Here is a 13,913-nt window from a genome sequence, read left to right as displayed (position 1 = left end):
TGTATATTACGTGGCTAATAGCTGGTGGTGGAACTAATGGCATTATGATGGACATGTGGGACTCACAGCCCACCCCTTGCAGGATACTCAGGTTCATCTGTAATGTAGCATGCAGGAATGCCATACGTGTGTAATAGGATTACCTGCAATCAGGTCCTACATATACCCCCTAATTTCAGGCTGTGTCCATATGTGGCACTTGTCTGTGTTGTAGCATGGCAGAACAGTGTAGATATGCAGGAAGGTGTTGTGCGATTGTGGACCTGATGTCTCAGTGTACCCCACATATTAGTATGCATATGTGTACATATGTACACATATATAATATATATATATATATATATATATATATATATATATATATATATATATATATATATATATATATATTTATATATATATATATATATATATATATATATATATATATGTGTGTGTGTGTGTGTGTGTGTGTGTGTGTGTGTGTGTGTGTGTGTGTATATATATATATATATATATATATATATATATATATATATATATATATATATATATATATACATATATATATATATATATATATATATATATATATATATATATATATATATATATATATATATATATATATATATTCACATGTATGTCAACAAATGTACAGATACTCATGTGTAGACATATATATGAGCACATGTACACATCACATATATCTACACATATATAGATATATACCTATATGCACATGTCTACATATATACAAACACACACACAAACATATATGTATGTAAATACATGTCCCCTATATTAGTACCACAGTAATGCATGCTATATGTGAGGCAACAGCACACATAGCAATACACACAGATATCTATAGCTGGCAGTGTGTGCAACATGGACGGGTATGGTACACGTTAACCCCTTGTTGGAACCACATTGCCCTCATCTGTGAAGTATGAAATGGGAATATGGGGATGTATGGCAGGTGTAGTTGTGGAGGTGGTCAGAGTTGGTAGATATAGAGGACAGTCTACAGGGATGGTATGTGACACGTAGTGGGTGAACACCCTGGATGGTGTATGTGGTCTGTGATGTGGATGCCCCATGGGCCCCAATATGGGCACAATGGGAACAAGCCTCCCACCCACTGCTACTCACAACAGCAGTCCACGGCCAGAAGATGCCTGGCCTGGAGGCTGAGCAGGAGGAGCCTGCCGGTCCCGTGAATGTGTACTGGGTGCCTCAGGGTGATGTAGCACATCCCACATGTGTCTGTGGAGCCCGTCATGGAACAGACCCTGGACCTGACCTCAGAGGACAGAAACATGTCTGTGTGTGCCCCCAGGAGGGACAACATCCCCTGGGTTGGTTCCACCTGATGGTATTGCTGGACCAGTACATGAGGAGGCCCCAGGGTGGGACGCACATATGATGTGGCCATGTAACATGGGCAGATGGGTTAGGAGAGGTGGTTCTGCTGGACAATAGTACATATACATGTTATTGTGTCACTGTTATAGAACACATGTTGGTAGTAATAGTCTATACAATACCAAATCATGTCCAACAGCATGCATAGATATCCCCAATAACACAGAATGTCACATGTGCAGCAATCACAAAGCACTCATACCACAGGCATATATGGAACCATAGTGGCCCTGACAATGTCATGCAGGTGAATAGTCTGTAACAGGCCAGCAAAGATAGTGTCCACACAGGGAGCAATGCTACAATCACATAGTAGAAAGTGTGGTGCAATACAATATCTGTCCCACTGGTAGGTAAGCTGTAGTCATACCTAATAAGTTGTGTGTATAGTTTGTTGTAGCTGATATGGTGGGGGGTGACAGAGATTTGTATTAAGAACTGTGGTAACCTTGCTGTATAAGTTGCTCAGATCTGTTTCCATCTTCATGTCTTTCAGCAAAAGATGTCCCATGCTCATTTGCCAACTTATGCAGTAGCTGAAAATGAAGTGCTAATCACATACTTAATCCAGCACTACCCTGTGCTGTTTGCCAAGGCCACCCATGATCAGCAGGCGAGGAACGCTCTGTGGAATGACCTAGTCCACAGGGTCAATGAAGTCGGACTGCACAACCGGAGTTATGTGCAGGTCTGGCTTTATTGTACTGACCTGCTTCGCAATGTCCGTCTGGTGCTGCTGCAGTATGGGGGGATCACCTCAACACAGGAGGGGCCATGCCATCCATGCCAAACTGACATGTGTGGAGGAGTTCCTGGCCACCCTAGTGGCACCTGCCCATCTGGCCAGTCACCAACTGCCAGACACCTTTGTGGAGGTGGGTCTCTCCCACACACTGGCCAAGGAGATTGCAGGTAATGACACAGGGCACATCAGTAGACCACTGTTGCATATACATCTGCATTGGTACAGGTAGATCATGTATATCTGACATTTCATAGATATATTGTGTTGCTGCATAGTAGTGATAAACAGATGTCCAGATGTGGTAGTATTGTGGAAATGTACCATTGATGTATTGCAATACTGCACCCACCCTGTAGCACTGCCACAGGTGTGGCCACTGACATTGCATCTCTCAGGTAGGTCCCTCCTGGATACAACCAAGGCAGCAGCCTCTAGCTGATGAGTATGGTTTATGTAGATGCTTGCAAACAGACCTGGCATGCAATGACGATGGTATATTTCATGCAAACATCTAACACACCTATCCCCCCTGAATGCATGCTGTACATGTGCACGTATTGTTCCTGTGATATGCATGGCTTCACATGGGTGACCATGATGGGGTATTGGAAGCATATGTCAGATGCATATGTCAGACACCTGCATGATAACTAACATCCTGTCATTGAGGAATGTGTCCACAGGGAGTAACATAATGGTGGAAGACATGGCCTACAGTAGGAACATGTTCAGAACAACACCCATATACAGTGCAACACCAGTGTATATACCTGTAGGACAATGGCAACTGCTGCAGAGATACACTATGGCATAAGGTGTTACAGTAGTCCACATTATCAGCTGGGACTAGGCTGTAACATGTGGTGTTCAGTGTATGGGACACTGCAAAGTGACACATGTGTAGGGCTTACTTGTCATGCATCTGTTAAAAGGCTGAAGGAGGGGGGTGTCAGCATGACACACCAGTGCACTGCAGCAGGGATCCTAAGGATGCTAGGAATGGCTCTATCTGCACATAGTCAAGTTCAGGAACTGTGGCAGCAATAACCTTACCATCACAGCAATAGTGACGGCAGTGTGTGAACACCATGGGATATGCACATGAGTAGACCTTGCAATCATGCAGAATAGGGGGACATGTGTAGGGCAGAATAAACATACACTGGCAAATGCAGATGGCCCACACTGGCATACCCCTACCAGGAGTAGTGACTGCTGTAGTACACACAACAAGAGGTGCAATAAACCGTCATGATAAGGGTGTGCACACATATGCTCACATGGTGTGTATGCATTGCGGTCAGCAGCCGCACACCTAACACAATCCGTAAACACTGCATGTGAAAGTACAGGACATATGTCACATATCGGGCTCATGTACTGCTAAGATATGTGGTGATGTGGTCCCATGGCAGATCAAGGATGGGTGCATCAAATCAATAAAGATGTGTACACCCCCCATAGCCATGGTATGCTCTGATGGTTGTCAGTGTAAGAGTATTGGTTTGGTTATACATGGTCCGCTGATATTGAGAGCTATGCATCAGACATCAGGCATTCAAAAATGACATCTGTCAACATATCATACCAGGTATGTGTTGCTGGAAAATATAGGGGCTATGAGCATTAAAGCTGACATAACTGACACAGTAATACACATTCAGCAGTGGGCTGTACTCCTGTGAGGTGTAGTGCACAGTACATGGCAGGGTGCAGAACAGGTGTACAGAAATACCGTGTTTATGGGTGCAGTGGTATCCACAGGAAGGGGCTTCACCTAGTGACACAGCACATGCATCACACACATGTATCCTGTTGCCACCATGGATTGACTATAGCTGCACTGCATGCTGTCAGATACCATATGTTGTGCATGTTGACAGAGGGGTAATAGGAGGACTGTGTGTACTTTCATTGTGCAACCTCACCTGTATGTGTGTGTGTGAGTCCTGGTGGGTAGTAAGTTTGTCTGTAGGGTCACTCGGGTGAAGTGGAGGGAGGTTGATGCATGTAGGATGCTTGTGTGCATGTGTGTGTGTTTGTGTGACTGGCCATGTATGCACATGTGTGATTGTGGGGTGTTCATACAGCAGTACCTCCCTCTGGGATCATGCAGTACCATGTACATGGACTGCCACATTACACACCAGGAATACCTGTCATGTGTGTAATCACAAAATAGCTGATAGTATAATATGGTCTGTAGCATGAAACAGGCATCCAGAGGGAAGATAGACACCAGGTACACCCTTAATATCATATTCAGCAGAGAGGTCACCTACAACAAACCTATGCAGCACTACAGATGCATTGGGGAAGTACTAGTCAACACCAGGGGTGTATCCAGTTATTACAGTTGTCACTTGACAGGCTGAATGAGCAGTATATCTGGCATGTACTGAGCATTACATACACATGACACACCAGTGCAGGATATTATGGATAGAACATAGCAACCCACACATATAGGGGCCATGCTCATGATGTCTGGACATACAGAGGGTGCATACCAAATGACAGCAATGAGGCCATGTAAAACCACTACACACAGGTCAGACAGGTAAAGTAGCAACAGGCCTTGTATTGTGACTGCTTGTGTAGGCACCTAGAGGACTGATATGGTAATGAAAGGTATCAATGTGTGTATGTTAACAAGTGTGATGGAGGATGGAGTACCACATGGACATATATGTGGGACTGTCTGTAAAGCCATGGACAGGTAGGTGTGTGTGTGTGTGTGTGTGTGTGTGTGTGTGTGTGTGTGTGTGTGTGTGTGTGTGTGTGTGTGTGTGTGTGTGTACTTTTAGGCAATGCTGTATAGGTTTTAAAGTGGGTTTATTGTTTTGCCCCACATGTGGTGTGGTGGGTCAGGGTCCCTCCTGCATGCAATCTGATGTCGGTGCCCATACAGACACCAAAGATGATGATACTGTTGAGGCACAGGTGGGGTTGGCAGGGGCAGACACTGGGCCAACATTTGATATCCCCCTTTTATCCACCCCAACCCTGCACAGTTTCAGTGCCTATACACACCCCATCACCAGTGGCCATAGTGGATGGACAGCTGGTGTTCGATGGCAGTGCACAGGAAAGTGTGATAAACATGCATACTGTGTCCGGTCGCAGCAGGCATAGCCATATATCCGGCAGGGCACCACATAGCCAGATGTCCCAGGGTGCTGGTGGTAGGACCGCTGGACATCATGCCCCTGGCAGAGGTGACATAGCTAGCACTAGAAGGAGTATGTTTCAGGCTGTCATTGTGGTGCAAGCACATATAGAATGTTACCACAGACAGGGCCTGAAGCTACAGAGGGCTGCTCTCACATCTGCAAATGACAACTCTCGTGAACTGGCTGGTGCCATCTGTGGATTAACTGAGTTCATGGAGAGACAGTCTGGTGAGATGATGGCCCTCATCATCCATGGTCTGTCTGTGCTTGAACGTGTAGTGGGAGTGCGGCAATGGCCGCGTGGACGTAGGCCAGCAACGCCAACAGCTGGTAGTCAACATAGACATGCTAGGATACCAAGGGGCTCCCGTAGTGGCATTACCAGCCCTGACACTGTAGGGGGTGCTGTCCACACCAGACCACAGCAGGCCATGAGCGCATGGTCCTGGCCAGTTGCAGGAGGGACCTGGTACCAGCGGACATTTGTTATCGTCAGGTGAAAGTAGCACATCAACGCCTGTACCTGGACATGCCCATGGAACCCCTGGCAGGCACAGTCCATGTGTACAGGTCTGGAGGCAGTGAAGTGCACACCCTACCAGGTATGGTCTGCAGCTGTCCATAAACATCTGTGTAGGGCAGCCACATGGCAGAACTGTGTGCATGCATACTCACACACTATGAAAACACACCTAGGGCAACCCAATACCTACACACACCACATCACCATGCCCAGCTCACCACAGTACACCCCTCACCCACACACATGGTGTCAAATGTATGGCCCACTCTCGGCCTCTTGCAAACTAACATCACACCCTGTGCAAATGATGATACCTGTGCCAAAGCACTGTCATCCACACCATCAATGCATGGACAGGCTAATATGGTTCTGATGCACACGATGACTGTACTACAGTGTACCACAGTACTGCAGTGTAACATGTTGTAAGGAGTTAAGTGTGTTTCATAAATGGCAGGTAGTGTTGCCATCCAGCAATGATGCATTGTAGCTGTTAGTAACACTGGTTGGTTGTGGTCTCTATAATGTTATCCATTTGTGTTGTAGGTGTACATGTGTCAGTACGAGGATGGTCCACAATCATATTCCACAAGGGGGTATGGCAATGTGGTGACACCATGGTTGTGACATATCTAGGTTACAGTTGAACACATGTCACAGGTTACTAAAATGGTTATTGCCTGTGCCACATGGACAGGTGACCCGCTGAGGCATGTATACCCTGCAATATGATGTAGACCCATCCACATACATGCACACTGTTACTTGGCAACACTGGGTCTAGATCCCTACTTAGCTATGTAGTGATACTGAAGTGTGTGGCTTACATTGCACACACCACACAGAGTTTAGGGTAAGGTGTGTCCCAGGTTACATGTTACCTGCAGAATATCCCCAGACATGTACAGTACACTAATGGGGGATGTAATGGGTGTATATGGACAATACTTAGTGTGACATACAACCATATACACATTAACAGACACATAACAACCAGACACACATCCGAGATACCAGGGCCTATCACTGCTAACTAACCTGAACATGTGTCCAATGTGTTACAGATAGGCTGCACACAGCGCACGCATAACTGACTTGGATTGTGGTATCAGCTACTTGTATGTTTGATGGTGACAGTGGTAACCATAATGTGGCACATGGGACATATACTGGGTGTACCTTGGTGTAATAGTGTACACAGTACCCACATCCCCCCCAGTGGATATTGTACTCCCTGTAAACCATGATGACACTCTGCCATACCCACCATCACACATTGGCCGCCACTGTGATACAACCCATAGTATACTCTAACAGTTGAACTACAGGAATATGCATCTAATGTACATGACACACGTGTAGTAGGGTTTTGCATTGTCATGCCTCACCTATGGGCAGCAACAGCACTATGTGTACTACTGTGTGGCAATGAGTATTGTAATAGGAGTATGTGGCATTGGAATGCTGTACCCTTCAGATATATGGATATACACAACTACACACATGACAAAACACAGTGAGTATCCCATGCCTATCAACCCATTTGTAAAACACTGTTGTGCTGGTACTGCAAGGCTCATTTAGTCGGTATGGGGGGGGCTTAACAGGGTATATGTAATGTCCCATACACCAGCAGTCACAACTGACTATGGCAATGGGTGTTGCATTGGTTGTGAAGACCCTCCTGGAATTCCCAAGTTCAAGTGTGCTAACACACAGACACTGCTATACTCAGTCATGCACACATACACATGTTTCAGTGCAGGGGTGCATCACTGCAGGTGGACATAGCTGTGTACCTAGCTATTGTCCAAGGGGAGATGGGTTGTGTGTACAGTGGTATCCTGGTACCTGCCAGGTGGCAGCAGGCAATCTATTGACAGACACTACTGTGGTGACCCTCAGGGTGAGAATGACATGCATCAGCCAATGCTCCAGGTGCCTTCTGCACATGGTCACTGAGGTGATGAAGTTGACATGTATGCAACATGCATTACAACACATGGTTAGTGTCTGTAATGGAGATCTGTACCCAAGCATGTTCTGTTTACTGTGGTAGTGTAGTGGAGGTACCCATGGCATGTGGTGCGTACAGGATGCCATCTCCTATATGTGCCAGTTCTTACACAGCTGGGCAGACATGTTAGTGACAATCAAGCTTAGGTCACCTGTACATATCCCAGCTGGATACCTGCCATCTGCACATCTGTACAGGGACTGACAGTCATCATCTTGGCAAGTAGCTATGCAGTAGCATGAGTGTGTTGACAGACAAACATCTGACAACAATATGTATGCCATAACTACATGTCAGAAGCCCTCACTAACATGTGGTGTACAGACAGTAGTCTACAGTTACATTCCACATGATGGTTCATTACCCAGTAAGGGGTATATACTGTGACAGAGCTCACACATGAGGGATACAACAAGGAGGTCTCAGTGTCCAGCTATGCCCACAGATGTGCCTGTTGTCAGTACAACATTTAGCACTCTCCTCTTGCCTGGGTTAGCACTGTAAACATTAGTACTGCCATGATACACTACATGCCAGTGTGACAGCACGTACTTTGGGCTACTAGTGTCCCACACATGACACTCACACCCCTTGCTACTGTAATGACAGCACATAGGCACATGTATTGTACATGGTATTACATACACTTATTACAGATTATCAGACTGGGTGGTGTGACCTGGTTACCAGGGCTAAGCCATGCTTAGCAAGTATCAACATTGCTGAAATATAACAGCTGAGCTGATTTGCACACTGGTAAGCAAAGCCTACACTGTGTAAGTGCCCGTATGTTTACCTGTAGCTTAGCACTGATTAGCTTCACGCAAACCCGTTCAAACCCACTTAGAGCTGCTCAAAACTGCCTTAACCACTCTATATCCGACAGCCCTTGTTCTGCCCAGCAACAAAATGAACAGCCCTTGCAGGTCTTGAACCCAGACCCTACACACTGAAGTCACAACACGTAACCATTATGCCATAACCACTGTGAAGACAACTGTTGTTTTACCAATATAGCTGTCAATATACATATTGAGTAGTATTGAACAATTGCCTTTATTTCCTAAATTGTGTAGTCCTTGTTATTAATATGACTGTCGCATCACATATGTTGTTTTATCATAATGTACACACAGCAGATACATACGGTGAGATACATCTGGGAGGGTATACACAACCGTGAGGTTTACTCAAGACAGGAATATGGTTGTATACATATCATAGGTCTATATATGTCTACATGTACATACACATGTATACCCATAAATATGTCTGCATACACATCTGTATAGTGCAACATATATATGGTCACATGTACATCTCTTCATTTGTACATATATAATATATATATATATATATATATATATATAGATATATGTATATATAGATATATTTATATATAGCTATATACGTATGCACATCCTATGTGTACAGATATGCCTAGTTATGTTGGTATATATGTAGATATCTCTAAGTATATGTGCATACATATCTATTCTGATATACCTACTACTGGCAATATATATGTAGATATCCATACATATATGTGCATATGTATCTCTAGCTATATATGTGTAGACATATATTGCTCTGTATATGTATATATCTGAGTGTTTATATGTACGTCTATGTACATATACATATCCATCTATGTATGTGGATATCTATATGTGTATATATATATCTATATAGATATCTGGAGAATTATATACATATATGCTCACCATATGTCCTGAACATGGAGTGAAGCCCTACCTCAGCCCCTATAGTCTCAACTTCATAGTGCAAGGGGATGTCAGGTATGTATTGCAGGTATATTTGTAGGCTATTGCTACTGTAATAGGGATTGTCTTCACAGACATGGTGTGTGTGGGAGGTCACATTTGCATTTAACATGTACACCACTGGCTACTGACAGACATCCTAAGGACATCATAGTACAGTACCACTGCTAGCATTGTGGACTACAGCAGTGATATTGCCCAATATATGTGGACAGTCTGACGCACTCTGAACAGTCCAGAGGTATACACAGATCCCCTTAGTGCAAGACATGTGGACCAAGCCTGACAATGTGGATGCTAACAGCCATGTAGATGGGTATAACATGTACCTACTGGTATACATTTGCTCCCATAGGTTATGCATTCACACACCCCTGTCTGTCCTGACACATAATTACTGCTGGTACAGAGGTGCCACGGCCACATACTACCCACTAGTTATTGACATACATCTGTACTGCATCCCACTGTTTGTCTGACATACATGACTGTTATGGTGGCCCGGCAGCAGTACATCTGACAAGTATGTAGACATGACATCTCACTAGGTAAGTACACTAAGCTGCTAGGCATGTAACAAAGCACTGTGCAGGCTACAGGCATACTGGCTCAACGCTGGCCAACATTTCCTTTGGGGGAATACACATGTACCTGCATATATAGCAGGCTCTACAGGCATGTCACAACACAGAGTAACAGACACCTGTGTGAAATTGCATAACCACAACCGATGTGAACACAGCTACAGCCACAAATGGTAAGCTACCGTAATATTACAGTATATGGACTATCTGTTCAACACCATCCTCATATGTGCCACTCACACACTAACCCTTCATATATTGGCCTGCTACACAGTGTGGTCCGATGCCTGTCTGTGGTATGGGGCATGTGTGTGTTTGGCCCTACAAACATGTAAGCCAATAGGGTAACATACAGCGGAGCAGCATGTAACATCAGATATACCAGGACCAAGACCAATGTCATCTACCACAGTCTGTACCCAGGCCAAGGTACATATTAACAATACACACACTGTTGACAACCACCATAAGTACACAGACCTCAGTACTGTACACACAACTACAGAATGTCCAGGTTATGTCAACAAATAATCCCCAACTATACATAACATGTGTAGCAGTCTGATATCTCAATGGCTTATCAGATATGATGTCACTAAATATGGTCTACAGCACATATGCACCTCTTACTACATGACATATGTACAAAGAGTAACAGAGTTGTGGCTGGAGGCACAAACACAGGGCCAATATTGACATGTTGCTGTGATAACCTCATACATCTACTGTTGCAACAGGGTTTGTTGCAACATATGTCCTACGAGGGATATGAAGTCAGTAACTCTCACGGCTGTCATAATCTACAGACTGTAATTCTCACACTACCTTCTGAAGTTCACAGATAGGTGCTCTGTAGGTAACACATGAAACAAAAGTTACCACACACTGCCCAGTCTGCAGATGACCCTACAGATGGGGGTTTCCTCATAAACATAGCACTGACATGTCAGGTATTAAAACATGTAGGAAAGCCATATTCACAAACACCCTGTTCAACCAAAATTACTCCAAATGCAGTATAGTAGCACTTACAGTCTGTAGTCGTGTCAGGCACACCCCCCCTCCTGTGTGTTGGCTTGTTTCCACAGTGTATGTTGTTAGAGGTAAATCCCCAATCCATCTGTGATGCTGCTTGCCAAACAACAGATCGAGTGCCTGCTCACAGTGAATGAAAAGGCCCAACACCAACATGATGTTCCTAGATATTTGAGTGTGTTACCATACATCTGGCTATGGGAATGTTACCACAACTGTTCACATGCAATCAGCTAGAGGAGGGCTGCAATTCATGCAGAGGTCATCAGCTGATCATGAACATCACTTAAAATACACATGCTACTGCCTAAGGAAAGCAGGTGTAAGCCTCCACATCCACCATAGAGGGAGTGAGAGAGGCAGACAGAGGCAAAGATAAGTCAGGGAGGGTTGGGAGAGTAAAACATAAGCATGTTTGTGTCACACACCTACCAGTACAGGGTATCAAACCCCTGACAACTATGTAGTGCTATCGCATATCTTTGCAGTTATTAAATGTGCCACATAGTTTACTTGTTGAGGAGTCCTCTAACCTGATATGTGATGGTGAGTGACATCTGCAACAGTGATATAGTAGCTATATGGTAGGTGTAGTACACACGGCTGTCCCCATGAACAGGTGTCAGCGTCAACACAGCCACACTCTCACAGGGACGCACACACATTAACACACTAGGCAGGGCCAGAAATACAACTAATCACTACTGAGATTGCCACAACACAATACCGTGCAGGTATCACATGCACCACATGGGCCATACGGAGGTTATATGGGCAAAGGGTATGTGGAGGTGTCTGACATCAGACAGCATTCTTCAGTATACTGATGGGGGTTGTAGTGAGTGTGAATGTGGTCATAGGCATCGTGCAACACACACACAGACACAGGGTGCCAGTACTGACATGCATGGGTGCATTGCTTCACAGGGGTGTAGTGGTCAACTGTGCCAGGTGGCTATACAAGGTGAGGTGATGGCTATGCCTTGGCATCAGGCAACATGACAATGGTCTGCAGTGTGGTGCGGGGATGTAGTGTCTGGATTTGTCTACACAGGTGGGTATTGTATTCACCATCCAGTGACCTGGGTAACTATTGAGTGTGGCCAATGTTGTGCATTGCTTGCCATATTTGTGTTCCTTTGTCCATGACATGGACAGTGTCTGGGATGTGCACCACTCCCACATGCATGTACAGCGACACGTGGAGCTGTACCTGGGGTGTCTGGCCCATGTTGTGTACACAGATTGTTATCATCAGATGTGCCAATCCTGGCCTCACATGGTGGGAACTGTTAATGGACAGCAGGTTGACCCTGCACCTAAATTGATAGCATGGTACCAGTATTCCCTGGTATCAGTGGCATCTGTCCATACAGGGCATGTTTGGCAGGCATGGTATGTCTTTTGTGGGTCACATTTGATGACACCACAGGTGTTGCAGGTGCCTAGTGGGGAACATAAGGAAGATGCACTGTCGGCATGTAAGTGCCTATTGGACTGATGGACAGGGTGCCATACCCTCTGTAGCCCACTGCAATCACACCATGGTTACTATTAGTGGGAAATACGCAGGGTACTACCAGTATAGCAGCTGTTGCCTAGGCTAGTGTGTCTGTGTATGAGACATGGGTTGAGAGTGTTCTCTGGGTAATACAAGGGTTGCTAACTTTTGTTCACCTGGCCTTGATGCCACATGTAGGGGTATGGATTTGCACCTCAGCATCTCGGCTATTTCATATCTGTTATTCCTGTATGGTGGACATTGTGATGTATACTAGGGCCAACATATAAGAAATATGCAAAACCCACTCCACATTGAGTCCAGTTCTTACACACTCACATCCACCTCCACACAGGATACGAATGACAAACACAGACACACACACATACACACCTGTCATGTCTCAGATTAGAACTCCTACCTAACTAGTTTACTACACTACACCACTACACAGTGATAGGATGTGCCACGGAGATTACTGGAGTACTCCTTCCCCAAAGGTGTATTTCACAGTGAATGACATCAGCAGGGGTGCCAAAGTAGGGCATTTGAATTGTAGTGAGTGTGACTAGCCTAAATTTCATTGCTCCCTACATAGACAGACACACACAAAAACATCCACATTTGCCTTGTGTGGGAATATAACCACTACCTGAGTTCTATATCACACTATAGCATGAAGCTGTTATAGGACACACCATGGGGATTACTGGAGTACTCCTTCCCCAAAGGTGTATTTTACAGTGAATGACATCAGCAGGATTGCCAAAGTAGGGAATTTGAATTGTAATGAGGGTAACTAGCCTAAAATGCATTGCTCCCTACACAGACCCACACATAAACATCCACAACTGCCATGTGTGGGAATAGAACCCCTACCAGAGTCCTATATCATACTACAGCATGAAGCTGTTATAGGGCACACCACAGGGATTCTTGGAGTACTTTTTCCCCAAAGGTGTATTTCACAGTGAATGACATCAGCAGGATTGCCAAAGTAGGACATTTGAATTGTAGTGTGTGTAACTAACATAAAACATATTGTTCCCTACACATACAGAAATACACACAGCTGCCATGTCTGGGATTATAACTCCTACCTAACTAGTTTATCACACTACAGCAGTACGTAGTTATAGGATGC

Source organism: Protopterus annectens, chromosome 4.part0 (genome assembly GCF_019279795.1).
Source record: "Protopterus annectens isolate FY-2018-M chromosome 4.part0, PAN1.0, whole genome shotgun sequence".
Taxonomy (NCBI): Eukaryota; Metazoa; Chordata; order Ceratodontiformes; family Protopteridae; genus Protopterus; species Protopterus annectens.
This window is presented reverse-complemented; position numbering follows the sequence as displayed.